Genomic DNA, 21,909 nt, shown 5'->3' with positions numbered 1-21,909 from the left:
CTGAAAGGCACTAATAATGTTTTTTCTAAAAAATTCCATTTTCACTCGGAGACATTTATCGAAGGTTTTGTACTCCTCCATAGCTTTCATTTTTAACTTTTCCTTTTTTTTTTCTTGAGCCTTCAGCTTGGACCTCAGCCTTGCAATTTTGACTTGAGCATCATTAAGTTTCAGCTTAGCCTGTTCTTTCATCGATTCGATTGAAGTTTTATCTACCGAGACGGCCTTTAACTTCACTGTCACCTCATCTACCTTTCTCTTTAGCTTAACCTCTTTTTTATGGGACATGCTGAGGCTTGATCTAACAATGCTCAATGCCTCTAAGCTTTTCTTGTACTCCTCAGTAAGGGCAGCCATATCTTTTTCAACTCTCAGCATATGCCTTATAGTAAGATAAGCATGATAGAGGGCCTGATTGCTATTCTCTACAAGTTAAGGTGAAAACTTCTTTTAGACTGTATGGAGAAACCTTAGGTTTTAAAAAAATAAAAAAATAACAATAACAAGAAATTGAGTTGAAATAAAAAGATACTCACTAAGAAAACAAATTGCGATCTTGCAAAATCTTTTGGTAATGTCGAGGTTAGATAAGGGGTCATCCATTAGAACAAACTCCAATCCTACAGATGTTCTCTCAGGGCTAGGCTTCAGCACGCTGGCTTTAAAGTTCTCAGTAGCAGAGGACAAGATCTCTATTCATGGCCTTTTGGTTGAAAAGAGTGGTATCGATGTCAATGTGGAGGATAGGTCTCGACCTGCCCTAGCTTTTGACTTTTAACTTGAAAAAGTGTGAGACATAAAGGTGCTAATCACCTTGTCTCTCTTATAGGACAAGGTCCTGAGTTAGATCTTTTTTTCCCTTTTAGGCCATAGGGCATGTTAGTACAGTAAGACATCAAAGTTCTCATCAACTTTAGTCATATCTACAAAACTGAGCTAACAGTTAGATAAAAAATTAACTTAAAACAAAACCCTATGAAATTACCTCAAATCTACCCTAATACTTTATCTTATTTATTATTTTTGAAGATGTCAACTTGTGAACATCTATGACAAGCTCACCCTACGTGTAAAATCTAAAATTTTATCTTGATCTAATAGATTGGGTATGAAGAGGGCTACTAGTGCATTGATAAAAGGAATTAGGTGTGCTTTTTATTTTTTAATCTTTAACTTTAGGCTCACCATCTTTATTAGCTTTTTGTTTTTAAGGCATAGAAAGAGCAGTTTTTAATTCTTTATTAAGCTCGAACAATTAACGAGAAGTTTTTTATTTAACTGAGTTGTGAGATAAAAACACCTACTATCACTAGAATTTTTTTTAAAAGAAAAAAACTTTTTGAATAGAGGGAGAGAATGGAGAATATTTAGTTGTCAACAAAGAATAATAAAAGCGACTATATACCGAATAGAATTTGGGATAAGCTGAGTAATGGTCAAATTATAAGAATTAAAAATTGAAATAAATAAAAGATGAAGTGGAAACCTTAGGCCAGCCACGAATGAATCCTAATATATATAGAGTATATGTGGCTCTAGTCTATCAATGACCCGATCTAAAGAGTTTGATATTATTATACTATACCTTTTTTTTAAAAAAAAAGAAAGTGGTACCTAAAGCTTGAACGTAATGAGCCAAACATATGTTAAGATAATCTTTGACATTTACTTTGCCCTTTAGCTTCCTCATCACATCCTTGAAGATCATGTCGAGGTCACACGAAATATATACAAAGACTTCTATGAGTTTGTCCTACTCTATAAGACTTTCTCCCTTACAATCACTTTTTTTAATTGAGGTACTCTCTTTTTTTGTTCCTCTTCAGAACCTTTCTCGTCAGAAGAATCTGACTATTGGGTGGGAGACGGATCCTGAGAAAGAGCAGTGGATGAAAGTAGCTCAATCTTGAAGAAAGAAAAACAAGGTAGAGACCCCTCAAGAGAGGACAAGATGTCCAAAAAAATTGAATGAGAAAGGAGAGTAAAAGTGGTAGGAAGTGGAAAAGATTGAACTCTAGAAGAGGGAACAATAAAAGAGGATGAAAGATCGGCCATAGAAGATAGACTGACTTGAAAGATGGAAAAAGCATATGGATTTTGAAGTTTGAAATCGATCTAAGCACACAGCTCTTCCATGCTCAAAACTTGCTCACTTCTTACCCGAGCATTTTTTTCATTACGTCACTGCCCTTCCTAGAGCATTGGGTTGAACCAATAAGTTGTCTTGGCATAATTGTAGCCCTTAATAATAGGGAGATCAGGTCGTCGTCCTGTTGCTCTTACTAACCTCCCTTTAGCTTTACCTTATAATTCTTAACCTCTCTAGAACTCATATTAGAAGACATGGTTCGAAATACGTATCGAAATGGGTGTAAAAAAAATTTTAAAGACTAAAAAGCTGTTGAGATCGAAAAGTTTAAGTCTAATTAAAAGCAAAGAAAGCAAAATGTGAAATATTGAAGCCTTACCAGGCCTTTGTATAGTTGTGTTATATGCCAGATGGATGACATAATCCATGCCAGTGTCAGAGCACAAGCAGATAGATGTCTTTTTCATCTTTTTGCTTATCGTTCTAACCACCTTTCTCTTCATTTAATGCTATTAGATCAGCCTAACGGGATGAACCCCAGGGCGGGCCATCTAAATTGGATAGTCGTTAGGGATAAACATAAAGGTCGGTTCACTTTTAAGGTCCAAAATAAAAGTTTAAGTCTAAATTTTTGAAAGAAAATATAAGTTTCACCACAGTCAGATGAATTTCAGCAATAATCTTGAACACCCAAGATAATTATCACATCGATAACTTTTAAATTGATTATTCACTCAATCCAGAACACACACGAGATCGAACAATCATCAAGTTAGATTGTGGCTTAAAGCTAGTCATCATCTAAAATCGACTTCCCCCTACAACATCGACCTTCGACAAAATATGCAATCGATTTGCCTCACACTAAGAATGTTAGAAATTAATTTGATGATCTATTGAACTTCCTTCCTATCCAAAGTTGCATTGAGGACAATTGAAAAATGGCCTTCGCTACCTTATTTTGCTAAATCAAATTCCACTAAACAGGCATAATACCCTCTCAATATTGATAACCACATGTTTTTAAGGATATAAAAAAATTTTGAGATGAACATATACCCCATCTGGGTTAGTATTTCGAAGTGCATGAAAGAATGTTTATTTTTCCTTTTTTCTTTGGTGTTAAAATGATTGAATATGATGAGCATAATTTTTGAGCTATCTTTTCTTATTAGGCATAGACAGATTGTAATAACAATTCATAATAATCTTGAGTTTTAAAATCATTTTTTTTTTACTTGTTAATGGTTTTTATGATGTTAAAAGCATGGTTCTTGGCATGTGTTTAAGTATCCAAAAACTTTAAATTTGATTTTCGAATAATGACATACTAAAGTGGAATTTATCATCAATACACATGCTTTATGCAGATGAGACGATATTCTCTCTCTTTTATTTACATAATAATATTTTAAAACAACTTTAGGTTGGAAGCACATACGGAGGTTCATATGGGATCGATTGATGAGAAATATGATGAGCAAGGAATTGCACATATGATTGAGCATTTTACGCTACTTGGAAGCAAGTAACGTGAGAAACTTCTTGGTACTAGGGCTCGTTCAAATGCTTACACTGATTTCCATCATACAGTTTTTCATATCCATTCACCAACTTGTATCAAGGTTTGTCTTTTTTCTTTTCTATGCATTTTCTCATCAACATTGGCTTTTTGATTCAATTGTATTGTCTTTGCTTGTTTGCTTGCCTCTGGGATTTAAGTTTTTGTAATTTGACACTCTTTGTATATATATATATATATATATGTATTTTAGCCTTTGTCATGTGCTTTATCTTGGTATATATATTTCTAACTTCTGGTTTTCTTTTCTCTATTCTATAAATTTGGCATGGGCCAACAGAAGAAGTTAAACAGGTATAATGTTTTCTTTAACATAGCTATTTTACCTTTCTGCATTTGTCTAAAAATATGTAAAATGATTAATGGAAGAGCTATCTATTGATATTTTCAAACTGAGTGTTGGTTGAAGGACTTAGTTTACACCTACCATATGTTTCTTATATATTTGATGGTGAGTGGCTTTTTTTTACCAAGATTTTGATGAAGATTTACTTCCACTTGTTCGGCTACATTGATTGAGGTATGAACTGAACTACATCAAAATCATTTTCTGGAAGATAATTGGGCCTGGACTTAGTGCTTATGTGATTGCAGCTGGAGTGGATTTTTTTTTCTACCTTCCCATTTCCCACCTCCTACCCATCCTTAAAAGAGTTTGTTAATCACAATAAAAACATAGCTGATTATCTTTCCTATTTCATGCATACAGATAGCTTTTCATCCAAAATTCCTTTCTTCTAGGGTTGAAAAAGAGAAACGTGCAATACTTTCAAAACTACAGATGATGAATACGATTGATTATCGTGTGGACTGTCAGGTGCTAATTATGGTGGTTCTATGGTTTAGCTACTTATTATTCCATATTTGCATAAAATTCTATATCTAGCATTATTCCTTGCTTTTGAATGCAGTTATTGTTACGCTTGAAGCAATAATCACAATAATACAGAAGTAATAGACAACAATCAATAATAAAAAATATAGAAAAAATAAAACATACACCAATATTCACGTGAAAAATACTTCAGTATAGAGGAAAAAGACCACGGATCACTAGAAAAATCTTTACTATCAAATAATAGGTATACAAAGTTCTTCTCTAGCTAAAACTAGAGCTAATCAATAACTAGAGAAATAATTGGAGAAATCTCACCAAATAAGTAACTCAACAAATACACAATGGATTTGTTCCTAGAGAGCTTCAAACCCGATCTTTACCATTCAGAATGTAGAACTTTGAATCATAAACCTCCTGATAAGGTTCTAACTCAATCGGACCACGGATCGACTTCCGTTCAACTAACTCTCCCTTTTTCTTTTTCTTTCTACTTTTTTTAGTTTTTCTTCTTTCTCTACTTGGTTTTCGACACCCCCTTAAAATAACCTCACTTTTTTTTTATTAAGTAGCTAGGGCTCTGTGTAAAATGAAAGATCAAGGCCCATAGCCTTTATTTGGTCCAAAATCACTTATATGAGGCTAGACCTCATTTTTCTAACAATCTCCCCCTCCAACCTTATTAAGAGGAGATTCATCATCATAGCAGTTTCATTTGAAACTTACTTTAGCCGGAAAAGTCATTCCAACCAAGTTACTGCAAAGCTCAAGCTTTTTTCGAAAAAATATCTTAGTCAACATATCTGCTACATTCTTATCAGTATAGACTTTCTTCAACAGCATCCGCTGTTCTTCAATCACTGAATGTAACCAATGATATCTAACATCAATGTGCTTTGTTCTAGCATGGTACATGGCATTCTTACTCAAATCTAAAGTACTCTAGCTATCATAAAATATCACATACTCTTTTTTATTCAACCCTAATTTAAAAAGAAAACGTTTCATCCAAAGCATTTCTTTACATGCTTCGATTGTTGCAATATACTCAGCCTTTGTAGTTGATAAAGCAACACACATCTACAACTTAGATTGCCAAGATACAGCTCCTCCTATAAAAATGAACAAATATCTTGAAGTAGATTTCCTACCATCAAGATCGTCTGTCATGTCAGCATTAGTAAACCTTTCTAGAACTGATTATGAAACTTCATAAGTCAAGCACATTTTTTATGTACCCCTCAAATATCTAAAAATCCATTTCATTGCTTCCCAATGAATCTTTCCCGAATTAGAAAAAAATCTGCTCACTACACCAACTGCATGAGCAATGTCAGACCTTGTATAAACCATAAGATACATTAAAGAGTCGACTACAGAAGAATAAGAAATACTAGATATAGCTAGTTGCTTCTCCTTAGACACTGGGCAAGATTTCTTACTTAGATAAAAATGGTTGGCAAGTGAATAGCTAACTGATTTAGCATATTGCATGTTGAATCTACCAAGCACTCGTTCAACATAGTTTTTTTGTGACAACTATAGCTTTTCAGCTCTTCTATCCCGGATAATGTCTATACCAAGAATCTGCTTTGCTGGACCTAAATCCTTCATATCAAAAGACTTAGACAATTGTTCTTTCAACCTGTAAACCATACTAACATCTTATCCTACAATCAACATATCATCAATATATAATAATAGGATAATGAAGTTACCATTAGGGAATTATTTAACATACACACAAAAATTCGCTGCTATTTTTTTATAGCTATGACTCATCATAAAAGAATCAAACTTCTTATACCACTGTCGCGGAGCTTGTTTCAAGTCATACAAGCTTTTCTTCAATTTGCAAACTAAGTGCTCTTTCCCTTTCACTTCAAAACTCTCAAGCTGATTCATATAAATGTCCTCTTGCAAATCATCATGTAAAAATATAGTTTTAACATCAAGTTGCTCAAGTTCAAGATTCAAACTAGCTGCTAATCCTAGTACCACTCGAATAGAACTCATCTTTACAACTGGAGCAAAAATTTCATCAAAATCGATGCTTGATTTTTGAGAAAAATCTTTTACTACCAATCGAGCTTTGTACCTCACTAGTTTGTCACCATCCTTTTTCAACTTGAACACCCATTTATTCTTTAATGGTATCTTTCTTTTTGGAAGTTTAATAAGATCATAAGTACCATTTTTTGTAATGACTCCATCTCTTTTTTCATTACTTTTAACCAGTGCTCTATATCCAAAGTAGCCTGCACATTTTGGAAGCTTTCTGGCTCTCCTTCACTGGTAACTAAAATAAAATCTGAACTTGGATACCTAGTAGATGACATGCGCTCTCTAGTAGATCTCTTAAGCTGAAACTCTACATCACTTGATGTCGAAGGTAGCTCCCTCTGCTCAACACTCTCAGGTAGAGAGGGTTGCTCTCCCTACTCAAAACTAATTACATCTGGCTCATCACTAACTGTGGTTAGCTCATTCATATCTTCAAGTTTTATTTCTTACTTATTTTTATCATCTGTGGCTCTTTCTTGTGAAATCCCTGTCGGTATTGAAACATCATACTCAATAGTAACCCGTGTAGTCTTTTTATTTTTTTTAAGATCTGCTATGATTTTTTTCATGAAAGATCACATCTCTACTTCTGACTGTCTTTCTCTTCACTAGATCCCATACCCTATAGTCAAATTTCTCATCACCATATCCTACAAACATACACTGTGTGGCTTTATTGTCAAGTTTTGATCTCTGCTCTTTCGGCACATGCATGAATGTTTTACACCCAAAAACTTTCAAGTGAGAGTATAAAGTATCTTTTCCTGTCCACACTCTTTCTGAAATGTCAAAGCCCAAAGGAACTGATGGTGACCTATTAAGTAAATAACAAGCTGTGTTGACTGCTTCACCCCAGAATGGCTTTGGTAATTTTATCATCTTCAACATACATTTGACTTTTTTCACAATGGTGCGATTCATTCTTTTAGCTATACCATTATGTTGCGGTGTTTCAGGTTCTGTCATCTCATGCCTGATCCCATGCTTTGAATAATACTCTTCAAAGCCTTTAGATGTGTATTCTTCACCATTATCAGTTCGAATATACTTGAAGGGTAATCCTGTCATCCTTTCAACCATGACATAAAATTTTTAAAAATACTGCAGTATCTGACTTTTATTTTTTGACATATACACCCAAGTCTTATGTGAAGCATCATCAATAAAAGTAATAAAATATTTGCTACCACCTAATGACTCAACCTCAATGGGACCACATATATAAAAATAAATTAATTCCAATTTATTTTCTTTTCTCTGAGAACTTTTACGAAAAGAAACTCTATGATGCTTACTAAACAAACAATAATTATATGAATCGAGAAACATACCTTTGACCAAGAGAATAAGAGATTGCCTTGTCAAAACTTGTAACCCCTTTTCACTCATGTGTGCCAGCCTCCTGTGCCACAAGTTTGCTGAAGTATCATTTTCAATGACATTTACCTGGTTACCGTTCAATTGCATCCATATCTTATACATTGTGCAGCATAGTTTTTCCCTTACAACTACCATAGATCCTTTGAGAATCTTTTACTGTCCATTCTTTTGTTGGCTTTCATATCCCTCTTTATCAAGGACATTAATAGTAAGTAAGTTCATTCTCATATTTGGAATGTGTCTGACATCCTTAAAGTGAACATGCAGCCTGTACTAGTTTGTACAATAATATCACTAATCTCAACAATCTGTGACACATTCTTGTTTCCCATTTTGGTACAGCCAAAGTCTCCTGCTTTGTAAGTTGTAAACAATTCTCTCTTAGAAACACAATGATATGTCACTCCTGTGTCAACTATCCACTCAATGTCGAGATCACTAACATGATTACAATCACCATTTGTATAAATCAAAGTAACTGAATCACTATCTGAATTCACTACTGTAACATTGCCATCATCTAAACTCTTGCTTCAAGATTTTACAGTTTCGTTTTATATGACCTGTCTTACCACAATAGAAACACTTCACTTTACCTCTAGACTTGGATCTATGTTTAGACTTACCATAACCTTTTGAATCCTGACCTCTGTCAATATTTTTACCCCTATTTTATGTGACCAGAGCTTGATTCCCAGGGTCTATATCTTTTTTTCTTGCTTTTTCATTAAGCATATTGCCCTTTACCATCTTCAATGTCACCTTATAATCAGGAGCTGAATTAAAAATAGTCACAACTAGAGTATTCCAGCTGTCTGGCAATGAACCTAAAAGAAATAACGCCTTTATTTCATCATTCATCTTAAGCTCCATTGTAGTCATCCGATTAAATATATCTTGAAAATCACTCAAATACTCTGTAACAGATCATCCATCCCTGTACTGTAAAGTTGCAAGCTTTTTAACAAGTATAACTTTATTTATACCTTTTTTTCTCTCATACAATGCTGTTAATTTTTTTCAAACAATGTGAGCATCTGACTCCTGTGCTACATGATGGAACACGCTGATATCAACCCATTTTCTGATTGTAGCCAGCGTCTTTTTACCTAGTTTCTTCTAGCTTTCATCTTTCATATCTGCTAGTTTAATCGAATCACCCAATACCGGTTCATACAAATCTTTGCAGTATAGGTGATCCTCCATCATAGGCTTCCAAATTGAATAATTCGATGCTATCAATTTTATCATGGAACCTGTATCACCCTCCATGATCTTAAACAAAATTTACTTCTATTCTGGGTTGCTTCTATATTGATGTCTCAAAGTAACCGTCGCTCTGATACCACTTGTTACGTCTGAAGCAATAATCACAATAATATAAAAACAATAGACAACAATCAATAATTAAAAACGCATGAAAAATAAAGCACACACCAAGATTTACGTGGAAAACCCTCCAGTGTAGAGGAAAAAAATCACAGACCACCAGAAAAATCTTTACTATCAAATAATAGGTATACAAAGTTCTTCTCTAGCTAAAACTAGAGCTAATCAACAACTAGAGAAACAATTGGAGAAATCTCACCAAATAAGTGACTCAACAAATACACCCTGAATTTGTTCCTAGAGAGCTTCAAACCCGATCTTCACCGTTCAGAATGTAAAACTTTGAATCATAAACCTCCTGACAAGGTTCCAACTCAATCGGACCACGGATCGACTTCCGTTCAACCAACTCTCCCTTCTCCTTTTTCTGGCTTTTCTTCTTTCTCTACTTGATTTTCGACACCCCCTTAAAACAACTCCACCTCTTTTTTATTAAGTAGCTAAGGCTTTGTATAAAATGAAATATCAAGGCTCATGGCCTTTACTTGGTCCGAAACCACTTACATAGGGTTAGACCCATTTTCTTAACAGTTATTACAACATTTGCATTCTGAAAACAAGCTGAGCAAAAGATTTCCAAATGGATTTGAAGAGCAGATCAAGAAGTGGGATTCAGATAAAATAAGAAAATTTCATGAACGGTGGTATTTCCCTGCTAATGCGACTTTGTACATTGTGGGGGACATTGATAATATCCTAAAGACAATTTACCAGATTGAAGTATGGCACAAGTTGTTTAGTTATTATTACTTGTGTCTGTTTTCCTGAGAAGCAGAATCGTGGTTCTTGACTGCAATCTTTTGATTGATTCTATGCAGGCTGTTTTTGAACAAATCGGCCCCGAAAATGAGGTGGCCTCACCTCCTACTTCTAGTGCATTTCGTGCCATGGCTAATTTTCTAGTTCCAAGCTCTCAGCTAGATTTGCTGGAAGTTTATCTCATGAAAGACCATCTAATTCTGCAGATCAATCTAAGATTATTAAAAACGAAAGTCTTGCTGGTCGTCCTCCTGTAAAGCATAATTGGTCTCTCCCTGGACATAATACAGACATGAAGCCCCCACAAATATTTCAGCATGACTTGCTTCAGAATTTTTCAATTAACATTTTCTGCAAGGTTTGAAAAATTATGCTTGTTTTGCGAAAGTTTTTGTCTGTTTTTTTGCAGTTAAAATGTTCACAGTCTACTTCTTCTTGTTGTCAAAATATTTTCATAGGAACACATGTCCATGTGCTGCTGTACTAAGACTGGGCTAAAAATTTCTTGTCGTTTTGCTCAATTTTAGTTTAATTGGAGTCCCTGCTCTGCAGCTTTGATTTTATTTTAATTAGGAGCGTGATTGCTTTATCAATGCGCACTTACTGGTTGCAAACATATGATTTGGCATGTAATTAAGTTGAGCATTATACTGCATGTCTATATGTAAGCAGGAAATAGGCAGTTTATGCTTTCTAGATCAAATGATTAAACTAACCAAAATTTTAGATGCTTTGCTTTTCAGTTCATGTAGAATTTAGTTACACTGACATCCAAGCTCTCATTATCTCATACTATTCCCAAGAAAAACCATTTTCCTAATTCAATTGTAGTTGTACGGTGTTCTCCTGGTGCGTTGTTCATTACTTCATTTATATATGATAGTCCAACTTCTCCTTTATTAAATTGTATTGTTATCTGTTCCCATTGACACTCTTAACAACTAGACCTAGTGCCTGGCATTTGTCTCAGATATTATGTTGTGAATCTTCCTGCAGATTCCTGTGAACAAGGTTCGAACTTTTGGAGACCTGAGAAATGTTCTGATGAAAAGAATATTTTTGTCTGCCTTGCATTTTCGGATTAATACAAGATACAAGGTGTGCTGATTGCCCAAGTTCCTTTTCACCCCTTTCAGCTCTTATTACCCAGATAACTTCCCTTATTTTGTAAATACCATGATATAACTGATTAATTCTGAAATTACTCTTATCATGTTACCTTAAAGTTGCCCAAGTAAAGATTTGTTCAGTCCCAATCCGGCATGCAATTGCAATTACCTACCTGCTTTTGCGATTGAGAACAAATTCACCACAGTTGGGATTTTCATCTCAATTTTTATTTTGTTTGGTATTGTGTTTACAATTTCAATCAACTGTAATTCCAATTGTAATGTCAAAACGGGCTCTTATTAAGTGATGGGGGTTATAAGGGAAGTATTAGGTACATACGGGGTGGAATGGTTTACTAGGAGGTTAAACGGTGTGGCAAATTACAGTTAATTTTTTTTCAGAAATGGGATCAAGTTAACTTGCTTTATAAATCTATTCATACTCTATTTACTGCACTTTTTCTAGAATTTCAACCTTTTGTTTCTGTTATCTTCTTTTGCAAGCCATTTTGAGTGGATCATTAGCAGCTGAATTTAAGTTCACCTCCTAAAGCAATATAACATTAAAGTTGAATCGCCCGTTTTATTTATTGCCACCCCCACCCTTCCCACTTCAAAGTCTCAGCAAGAACAACATAAAAATTGTTTTTGAATATTTTGGCTAATTTATGGAAGTTGCCAGAGTTCAAATCACCGTTTACTTCAGTTGAGTTGGACCATAGTGATTCAGGGAGGGAAGGATGCACTGTTACTACTCTTACAGTCACAGCAGAGCCCAAGAATTGGCAGAGTGCAATTAAGGTTGCTGTTCAAGAGGTTTGTATTTTTTTTGTCATTCATGGTCTTCTATTTTCTTCTGTTGATTTTAACTGATTGCTTAATTGGTGAATGATGTGATGGGGCAATTATTGTGATGTTCTTCCTGGAGTAAATATGAGATAAATAATGCAATATTATCCTCTTGTTACCTTCAACTTTTCCTTCTTTTTTTGTTATTTATAGGGTGATGATAGATTATTGTTTTGATAGATTCACATCAAATGGCTTTAAATCCTACTATATTTTGTTGGTCACAGGTTCGAAGGCTCAAGGAATTTGGTGTCACTAAGGGTGAATTGACTCGCTACATGAATGCACTGTTAAAAGATAGTGAACAGGTAGTGGCAATGATTGACAATGTGTCATCAGTTGACAATTTGGATTTTATTATGGAAAGCGATGCACTGGGCCACACAGTTATGGATCAGAGACAAGGACCTGAGAGTTTGATGGCTGTTGGTGGAACATTTACTCTTGATGAAGCAAGTTCACCGTAATGATTTTAGCCTCTGGCAATGGACTGTTCTTCATGCTTTCTGTTTTCATAAGGTTTATCTGCACTATATAGTTTAGTGTATGAGCTTGGGCGGTGAAACTAATGATGGTTTAAGTCTGGTGATCGGATATTTTGCTAACAGTCAAGCACATAATTTTGCTTTCTGTCTTTTTGAAAATTATACATCTTGGCCATATATGACACTCTTACACCATGGCTTTCAGTTATCATTGCCTGTAATGCCCTGAACTTGTGTCTCCTGCATACCATGACAGAGCTAGTTGCTATGATTTGAGGGAATATAGCTTTAAATGTCATTGTTCCTTTCATTTTCCCAAAAAATGATATGGTGTGAAGATTTTATTCAATCTCGGGAAAGAAATATCTAGTTGGTTTATAGATGTGGGTTTTCCATGTAATACTGGTGCATGTAGACTGGTGTAACCTCTATGAAGCACGGACGTGGTGCCATTCCTCTTGTACCAGTGTCGAACAGGGACACGCCGTCGACATGTAGGAATACGTACGAGACACGCTAGGACATGGCAAAAAAATTCACGTTGGACACAGTCCAGACATGGTCAAGACATGTTTGGGCATGGGTTAGAGAAGAGAAATGGTGAAAAATGGATGGAGGCTGCGAGCCTTTTTTAGTAGATCTAGTTTTTTTCTGGTTATTTTTTTGAAAAATCTAGCTGGATAGGAAGAACGAGAAGAGTGTGAGGAATTTTTTTTGGTGATTTTTGAAGAAATTTTCGATGTAAGTGAGCAGCGGCAAACAGTAGCCAGTGACCGAGAACTGGGTGGGGGTGGGAGAAAGAAACAGAGATGGAAAAAGAAGAAAGGAGTGGAAAGAAAAAAAAAAAAAAAGATAGAAAAAAGAGAAAGAAAAAGGTGGGGAAGGGCACTTTTTCAAGAAGGGACTTTACCAGCTTTTGTGGAAAGGAAAAATCTGATAGTTGAATTAGTATTTTAATTTTTGTGAGTAACTCGGGCTTTGTTATTTTTTGAGCTTGGTATGTCGGGCGTCGTTACTCTTGAATTATTAGAGAGGTTAATTAAAATTTGGTCAAATAAAGAAAGGTTGCATGTGACTGTGTCCATCAATATTTATTATATAAATAAATAATAAAATTTTTAATTTTAAAAATATAACTATTATATAAAAAAATATATTAATATTATGTAAATTAGATCTGTTCATGGGTTGAATAATCTGTTTAAATTTAAAGATTCGTTTAAATTTTAAAATGATTTGGATGAAAAATTATAACTCATTAAATGAGTTTAGACTTATTTTTAAATTTATTTAAATTTTAAGTTTAGCTTTGAATAAAAGAATTAAAGATTGAGGTTTGCTTGAATAAAATATAATTAAAATTTAATAATTATATAAGTATATATGTGAAGTTTTATTTTTATATTTTACTTTTCTAAAAATAAATTTTTTTAAAAAATAGTTGATAATATAAATTAAATTTAATAAATAAGCATGAGATTTATTTTTTTAATTTAATTAAATTAAATTTAAACAAACATATAAACTATTAATATTAAGCATAGATTTGCTCAAATTAGGCCCAACCCATAAACACTTATAACTTAAATCCTATGTAAATAATTAATGTATAAATTAGATATTTTGTGTAGTGATAAGAGAATTTTGTGAAGAATTTGATTATATATTAACGAAAAGAATTAATATTTCTGTTTACATTAAATTTTTTTATGTAAAAAAAATTTTTTTCATTGTCGTGTCCTGACATATTTGTGTCCTCATTTTTTAAAAATTATTGTGTTGTTGTGTCCGTATCGTGTCGTACTAGTCCTACGTATTTATATCCGTGCTTTCTAGTGTAACCTTCATTAAGAAGTTGTCTGAAACAAGTGATTTTGCTATTTTCATGGCACTTTTTATCACAATTTCACATTTAAAAAAAAAAAAAGAAATTCCTTACATTTTTTACTGTTTTGTGGTGTAGGTCAACTCTATTGGTGCACAGGTATTAGAATTTTTCTCCGATTTTGGAAAACCTACTGCACCCCTTCCGGCAGCAGTTGTTGCATGTGTTCCAAAGAACGTTCATGTTGATGGCATTGGTGAAACTGAATTTAAGATAACCTCAAGCGAGATCACAGCTGCTATAAAGTCAGGATTGGAATAACCCATTGAAGCTGAGCCTGAGGCCTTCTTCTGTATTTTTTTTAAGTGCCACTTTCAACTTCGTTTGCTTAGATTATTTTTGCAGAAGTTGTATATTCAAGGAATGTTACTCCTAAATGTCTTTTCTTTTCTGCAGCTTGAGGTGCCAAAAGAATTAATATCTTCACTGCAGTTGTAAGAGTTAAGGATGCAACGGAGGCCTTCTTTTGTTCCTCTTAGTCCTGGAATAAATGTCACAAAAGTGCAAGACAAGGAAACAGGGATTACATAACTCCATTTATCTAATGTAATTCCTGTAAATTATAAGTTATGCTTTGCATTTGTTTCTTTTAGTTGCTTTTTGACCAATTAAAAAGGAATAATGGTTATTTGTTGTTTAGTACTACTATTTGAAATGATTGGACTTGAGTATTTTGCATTTCATGTAGTACTTATTTCCAGAAGATTAGGTCCTGGTCAACCAAGTAGATCTCCAATTTTTGCTTACTGTGTGCACATTGTTTGTGCGTTTTGAATTTACTTGTAGAGATTTCTTATCCTTGGGTATTCCGTGAATTTTCTTTTTTTCCTTGATACTAATTTATTGTCAAGACAGCTAGATTTTTGGACTGTTAAATTTAGACGACCTTTATTTACAAATCTCAAATTCAGGATATGTATCTTTGCGCGACTACCTCAAGTAGGTACTATTTGATTGGCTGATGATATTTGGTATCAGATTACACTGATTATGGATGTATTAATCATATTTAAAACAAACAATGTGTCTGGTCAATTCCACATGTTTTCTTCTCACAGGGGATTGTTTATAGATATATCCATATTAAATCTTTATCTTTGTTTAGATTTCAAAAAATGAAGCCCGGGGAGGTGTAATGCAGCTCATAGTTGGTGGAGGATGGGCTGCTGAAACTTCTGATTCAAAAGAAGCTGCCGTTGTAGGTGTCTGAACTCTCAGTGAGGGTGGTCGAGTTGGCAACTTTTCAAGGGAACAGGTCAACTTTTTCTTGTTCTTATCACATCTTAAATAAACAATTTTTGAAAAACTGTTAAAATGGTTGTTTTCCTGGCTTAGTGCCTTTCTTTGGGTTTAATTCAACTGTTTTAAATAGTGGTTGACAGGGAAAAAAAAAAAGATGTAAATGCAATGATGATTAACTATGAAATGTTTTGTTTCTTTTACTAACAAAAAATTGAGGAAAACTACCTATTACCATATTCCTTTTGTGATGATCATATGCTCTAATCTCTCAGCTCTGTCAATAGTGACTCATTAAAATTGAACTTTTGATCCGTTCTGATTGCTACTATTGTCATGCTGTTATAATCTCATTGAAAATTTTCAGCTCGTTGGTCCTGCCCATTATTTATCTCGTGCATTTTGATGTGATTCCCCAGGTAGAACTTTTTTTCATGAATCACCTGATAAATTGCTCCTTGGAGTCCACAGAGGAATTCATTTCGATGGAGTTCCGTTTTACTTTGAGAGACAATGGGATGCATGCTGCTTTCCAGTTACTTCATATGGTGCTTGAGGTATCACCATGTTGATAATTATATCTATATATGTTGGATCATTCCTTTTTATTTACAAGTTATCTAAGGGTACGAAGAATATTAATGCTGGCAAAGAGTAATCGCTTTTGTGGAATACATAAATTCATCATAAAATTCTAATCTTATGGTAATTACTGTTTTGTAATTAAACGATGATGGCTTCTGATTTGCAGCATAGTGTCTGGCTTGATGATGCATTTGATAGAGCTAGACAATTGTATTTGTTCTACTACTGTTCCATTCCAAAGAGTTTGGAACGCTCAACTGCTCATAAACTCATGTTAGCTATGATGAATGGTGATGAGCGCTTTGTTGAACCTATTCCTAAATCATTGCAAAATTTAACACTTAAATCTGTAAAAGATGCTCCGATGAATCAGGTTGTAGGTGATAATATGGAGGTAAATATTTTCATCCTCAAATCTTCTTACCGAAGCTGATATTCAACATGAGAATTATTTTTAATCTGAAGCTGTTTGTCTTCATTGTTCAGGTAAGTATTGTAGGGGACTTCTCAGAAGAGGAGATCGAGTCTTGTATTCTTGATTATCTGGGAACAGTTAGAGCGTCGAGAGACTCTGAGAGAAAGCATGGATTTAGTCCAATCTTGTTTCGACCTTCTCCATATGATTTGCAGTTTCAACAAGTGAGACCATTGCTCAAGTTATAGTTACCTCTATTTGCAATATGTTGGAAACAAATTTCTGCAAGTCATCTGTGCATTTACCCATTTAGCCTGTTTGGTTACTTCCTAGAAGTCCTGGATATTTTTTTCTTCAACCTAATATGTTTATTTTCTTTCAAATAGGTAATCTTGAAGGACACCGATGAAAGGGCATGTGTGTATATTGCAGGCCCTGCACCAAACCGTTGGGGTTTTACAGTTGATGGAAAAGACCTATTGGAGTCAGTTGCTGATATTCCAATTGCTGATGGTGAGTTCCCCAATGATTTGTAGAACTGGATTTTATTTTTCCATCTCAAGTCTTTAGCTCCTTGGCTACTAGTGAGTGCAAGGTCGCATTATGTTCTATCTTAATTACTAATATATGAATAGTTTAAAGGTTTGAAGAGTTTTTAACTTCAAAGCTATGTGATCAAGCTTTCTGTTGAGTGGAGGAAAATGTAGGATGTATGAATTGTGATAGCCTCTGTACATTGGATATGAATGTAATTATGAGGCCCATATATCTAGTCAATCACCACTAACAACTTGAGCTCTTTCTTTGGAAGGTAACATGGTTTAGACTTTACAAGTTGCTAGATCAGTGGTGGTTGAGCTTGGGGCGATAGGTTGGTGTTAGAGCATGTACCAGTTAGGTTTGGGCTCTCACACTGCGATGGTAAGATCTTGTTTATGTGGTGTGGAGCTTGATTGTAATTGTGATGTGTGGTCTTGGTGAGGGCATCAAAGATTTGAGTTGATGGGATTGTGATACCCCCATCATCGAATATGAATGTGAATAATGAGACTTATATGAGGCCTATAGTCAGTTAGTAGTAACAACTTGATTTAAGCTTTTGAGGGCCACATATGCCTGAAAAGGTTGTTCCTTAGACCCTGATCATTAAAGTTGTAACAATCCTTCTGCTGGTAAATGTGGGCTCTTGCACTGTACTGGTATGAACTTGGTTCTTGGTTCCTGTAGAGTGGGCATTGATCGTGATTGTGATGTGTGGTCGTGATGATATCTCATGTGAGAGCCCATACCATATTGGGTATGAATTTGAATGGTCAGATCCATGTATGTAACGATTCTAGTTAATCACTACTAACACTTGAGCTTAGGCTTTGAGAATCATGCGGGTCAGTGGTGCTTTTGATTCATGGCATTGCAATCTTGCATATTTTGCGATAGGAGCAATTCCATTTTCTAGCAGCTTGAGCATAGCCCTTTAGTCTATCTTTCAGTTTGCCTTTAAGAGTAGCTTTATCTTTCCCTTCCTCTTATCTCCCGTGTTATTGGTTTCCCTGTGAGCCAAAATTTTGCTCGTTTATTGTATGAGCTTATGGGTCTGTTTATCTAGCATAACAGGAGTTAAATAATTTCAAATAATTTTTAAACAAAAACAATGATATATGATATATATTCTCAAACAACTTTTCTGGGATATTTATGTAAAATGAGGTGTATTTTCCTTGAAATTTAAACAAATGTTCTTTTCTTATCTTATGGCTGGTCAACTGCTTTGCAGATGCACAACCCCATTCTGAGGAGGGAAAAGATGTTCAGAAGAATCTGCAAAGAAAGCTTTGTGGTCATCCACTTTTCTTTGGCATAACAATGGGGCTGCTGGCTGAGGTTATAAATTCTAGGTAATTCTTCTTGAGCAAGTGAAGTATAATTGTTCCGAAGTGCATTTGTTAGTGGCTGCAAAGAGTTCATTTCTTGGTTGTTTCAGCAACTTGTACCTTGTTTCACTGTTAGATGACAGAAGTCCTGAACTTTGAAATTGCTATCAGGAGTGTTAGGTTTATTCCACCTGCAACTATTAGTTAAAATTTTGTTTATCTTTCAAGTTTTAATGTTTTTACCCCCCTTTGGAGTATCCTTTCCAAATCCATACATGTTTTTGGCAATTACCTAATGGAAATTCTCCCGTACTTGAGGCTTTTTACAACAGTCTGGGATTCTCTTGGATTAACATATGATGTATCATTTGAATTGAACCTCTTTGATCGACTTAAGCTTGGATGGTATGTGATATCTGTAACATCAACTCCAAGCAAGGTGGGGGGTCAATCCAGATACATCTGCATTCTTTTGTTGTTGTGGTTCTTATCATTATTTGTCTTTTTGACCACTTTACCAAAATTTTGGCTCATTAACTTCCAGGTATATAAAGCTGTTGACGCTTGCAAGAACGTTCTTAGAGGTTTGCATATCAACAAGATTGCCTGATGGGAACCGGAGAGGGTTAGTTCTTATACAACTATTATGTTATTCATATGTTACCATGTAATTAGAAATTGTTGTGAAAGTATGTGGTTCAGGTGAAAAAAGAAGAATTTACATAAGCTAGTTTTCAATTGTTGAAGTTTATAAATGCAATCCTTAAATCTACAGGCAAAGCGGACTCTTATAATGAGACATGAAGCAGAAATTAAGTCAAATGCCTATTGGCTTGGGTTGTTGGCTCACTTACAAGCTTCTTCTGTTCCAAGAAAGGTGAAATGAAATCAGATAGTGCAGTCTTTACATTATGTTATTATATTCTCATTTGTCACTTCTACTTATATGTTTAATTTCTTATTACTAGTCTCATGGTAATAAATTCCCTATTTTCTTTATTTGGAATTCAGGGCATATCTTGTGTCAAAGAGCTTACTTTTCTATATGAGGCTGCTTCTATTGAAGACATCTACCTTGCTTACGACCAGCTGAAGGTGGATGAGGATTCTTCATACTCGTGTATTGGGATTGCAGGGGTTCATGCCGGTGAAGGTACTATGGGTGAAGGCATACCTCAATGTTCTTCAGCATTATATTAGGAATGTTTAGCTGCCCTTTTAGTGAACCTGATAAATCTGAAAACAGCAGTCAATTTCTTAGCCAATCAACTAGTTTCTGGAAACTTGATTAGATGCAAAGTTGGATCCTAGGAATCACAGATACGGATGTACGTGAGAGATGGGTGTGAGATGATATGGACATGGTGATACGACAGGATTTAAAAAGTTAGGACAGGAACGGGAATACAATAATATAAAAATATATTATATAGATGTATATTTACTGTATATAATTTGATTAGTTTTTAATAAAAGTATAAACAATAAGCCCTACAATTTCTTAAAAATATATAAATTTTGCTTTAAAAAACATTATGTTATCACAAAATTTTAAGTTAATTTTACCCAAAATGTTAAGTTCTAACCTTTAGGCTCTGTTAGCTTTTTACTTTTTGTTACTTGTCTGATATTTTCTCGTTATTATTTTATTTTATTTTATTTATTAATTTTTACAAGAAGAGCAAAAAGCAAACAGTAAAAGCATCAATCAAATGAATCCTTAATTATTTTAGGATAAGAACTATTTCTTAATCTTGGTTTCTTAGAAGAGGTTTTTTCTCCATTTTCATAAACTTCTGTGCAGCTTCCTTAGAAGAGGAAGAATCAAATGAAGGCTTTCAGGGAGTTATTCCTGTAGGGCGTGGTTTATCTATTATGACAAGGCCAACAACGTGAATCTCTTTGATGCCATTTGCTGTTGTGTTGGTGATAAGGTGCTAAGCAGAAGATTGGTTTAAAACACACAAGGAAATATCTCCCAACTCCTTATTGTCGTTCAGCGTTCCCTTTCTTTTTCTCTGAATAGGTATCCAGTTCAGACTTATTTCTTAATTTACCAGCTTGTAGTATGGTGGAAACTTTCAGGATTATTTGAAGGGAAAAGCAACAAAGTCGTAGCACACGAAGCAATCATGGAGATGCCATGTCAATGTCACACTAAATACATTCTGTTGAAAAGCCAGATTCATGGCAATACATGATCTTGATGCCGATAGACTTGTATTAATTGGGAATTTGATAGATTCTATTCAGTGCATGGTATAGAGATGGCAATTTTGGATGAATTAAGCCTAATTAATAGGTGCTCCTCGTCCTCCTTTTCAACCCTATTTTTAAATGTAAATTGAATAAATTTGATTTGCCATATTTTAAAGCTCATTTTGCACTGAAACCCCCTTTCACATTGCCGTTTTCTACAAGTACATAATTATATGATTATATGGGGTGGATTTCCACTTGTACAACATTGACTCGTGTACTACATACTGAGTTACGGTTTCGGTCATAGATGCGAGTTCCACCAATTTGCTTATTTATGGGATGTTGTTATACGCTACTTTGTCTCGTTATTGTTGATTATACGCAACTTTTCAGAGTTAAGCGAGTTAAATTGGATTCTTAGGTCAATTTATTTCTGTTCATAAGAACGTTAATAGCCTGATGTAGGATTTCAAAAATATGGTTTAGACCAAGTTGTACGAATCATTTCTGCTCATATCTATTATGGCGGTGAGAATCAACTAGGCTGAGCTGCCTATGATCATAGAAGTAGGAAGTGTATGCATTATGGGGCTATATCCTCTCAAGGCCAGAAATTCCATGAGGAAATCTGTGGCATTGAACAAGCAAAATCTGTGCGGAGAAGAAACTGTTTTCTTATAAATGGAGCCAAATGTTGATTTGAAGAGGCTCCAAGCTTTGGGAGTCAGAATCAGCGGACATGTCTGGTTGTGCATTTCAACGGCTTGTCTAGTTATTAGGAAAGAAGAGGCAGTTTGGTAGTAGCATTTTGGCAATAATCTCTGGGAGTCGTCATTTCCGATTTAAGATGTCATTTTAAAAAGAGTTACTACATTTTTAGTATTTAAATTTTAAAAAATATATAAATTGATATTATAAATATATGTGTATGTGTATGTACATGCACGCATGCATGTAATCTTCAGTAAAATATTTTCTAGTTTTGGTTTTAACCATATCCTTTTTTAATTCGAATTAAAAAATATATATTTTACCTAAACAATAAAAATATTTATTCGATCAATTATTATTTATCACGTAACATCTATATAAAATTTTAACATAATATTTAATATTTTTGTTTAACAAATGACAAACATATAATAAAATTATACTAATTTTATGTTATATA

The 21,909-nt window shown here is 34.3% G+C and overlaps 1 pseudogene across 1 annotated transcript; it reads left to right on the top strand.

The window, feature by feature from the left end:
* Positions 1-574: 574 nt before the first annotated feature.
* Positions 575-21,047, top strand: LOC111315822 (stromal processing peptidase, chloroplastic-like; annotated as a pseudogene). The gene is made up of 23 exons (XR_016330564.1): positions 575-747; positions 2,984-3,076; positions 3,516-3,706; positions 4,128-4,171; positions 4,351-4,488; positions 9,871-10,059; positions 10,158-10,456; positions 11,095-11,196; positions 11,892-12,023; positions 12,284-12,508; positions 14,505-14,708; positions 14,823-15,008; positions 15,532-15,681; positions 16,085-16,222; positions 16,417-16,644; positions 16,737-16,889; positions 17,052-17,178; positions 18,440-18,560; positions 18,855-18,975; positions 19,081-19,161; positions 19,312-19,413; positions 19,548-19,698; positions 20,341-21,047. The product of XR_016330564.1 is annotated as a stromal processing peptidase, chloroplastic-like (transcript).
* The last annotated feature ends 862 nt before the right edge of the window (positions 21,048-21,909 follow it).

Source organism: Durio zibethinus, chromosome 20 (assembly GCF_047325235.1).
Source record: "Durio zibethinus cultivar Kanyao isolate XHJ-2024 chromosome 20, ASM4732523v1, whole genome shotgun sequence".
Classification (NCBI taxonomy): Eukaryota; Viridiplantae; Streptophyta; class Magnoliopsida; order Malvales; family Malvaceae; genus Durio; species Durio zibethinus.
The sequence above is the reverse complement of the archived record's forward strand: the minus strand, read 5'-3'. Positions and strand labels throughout refer to the sequence as shown.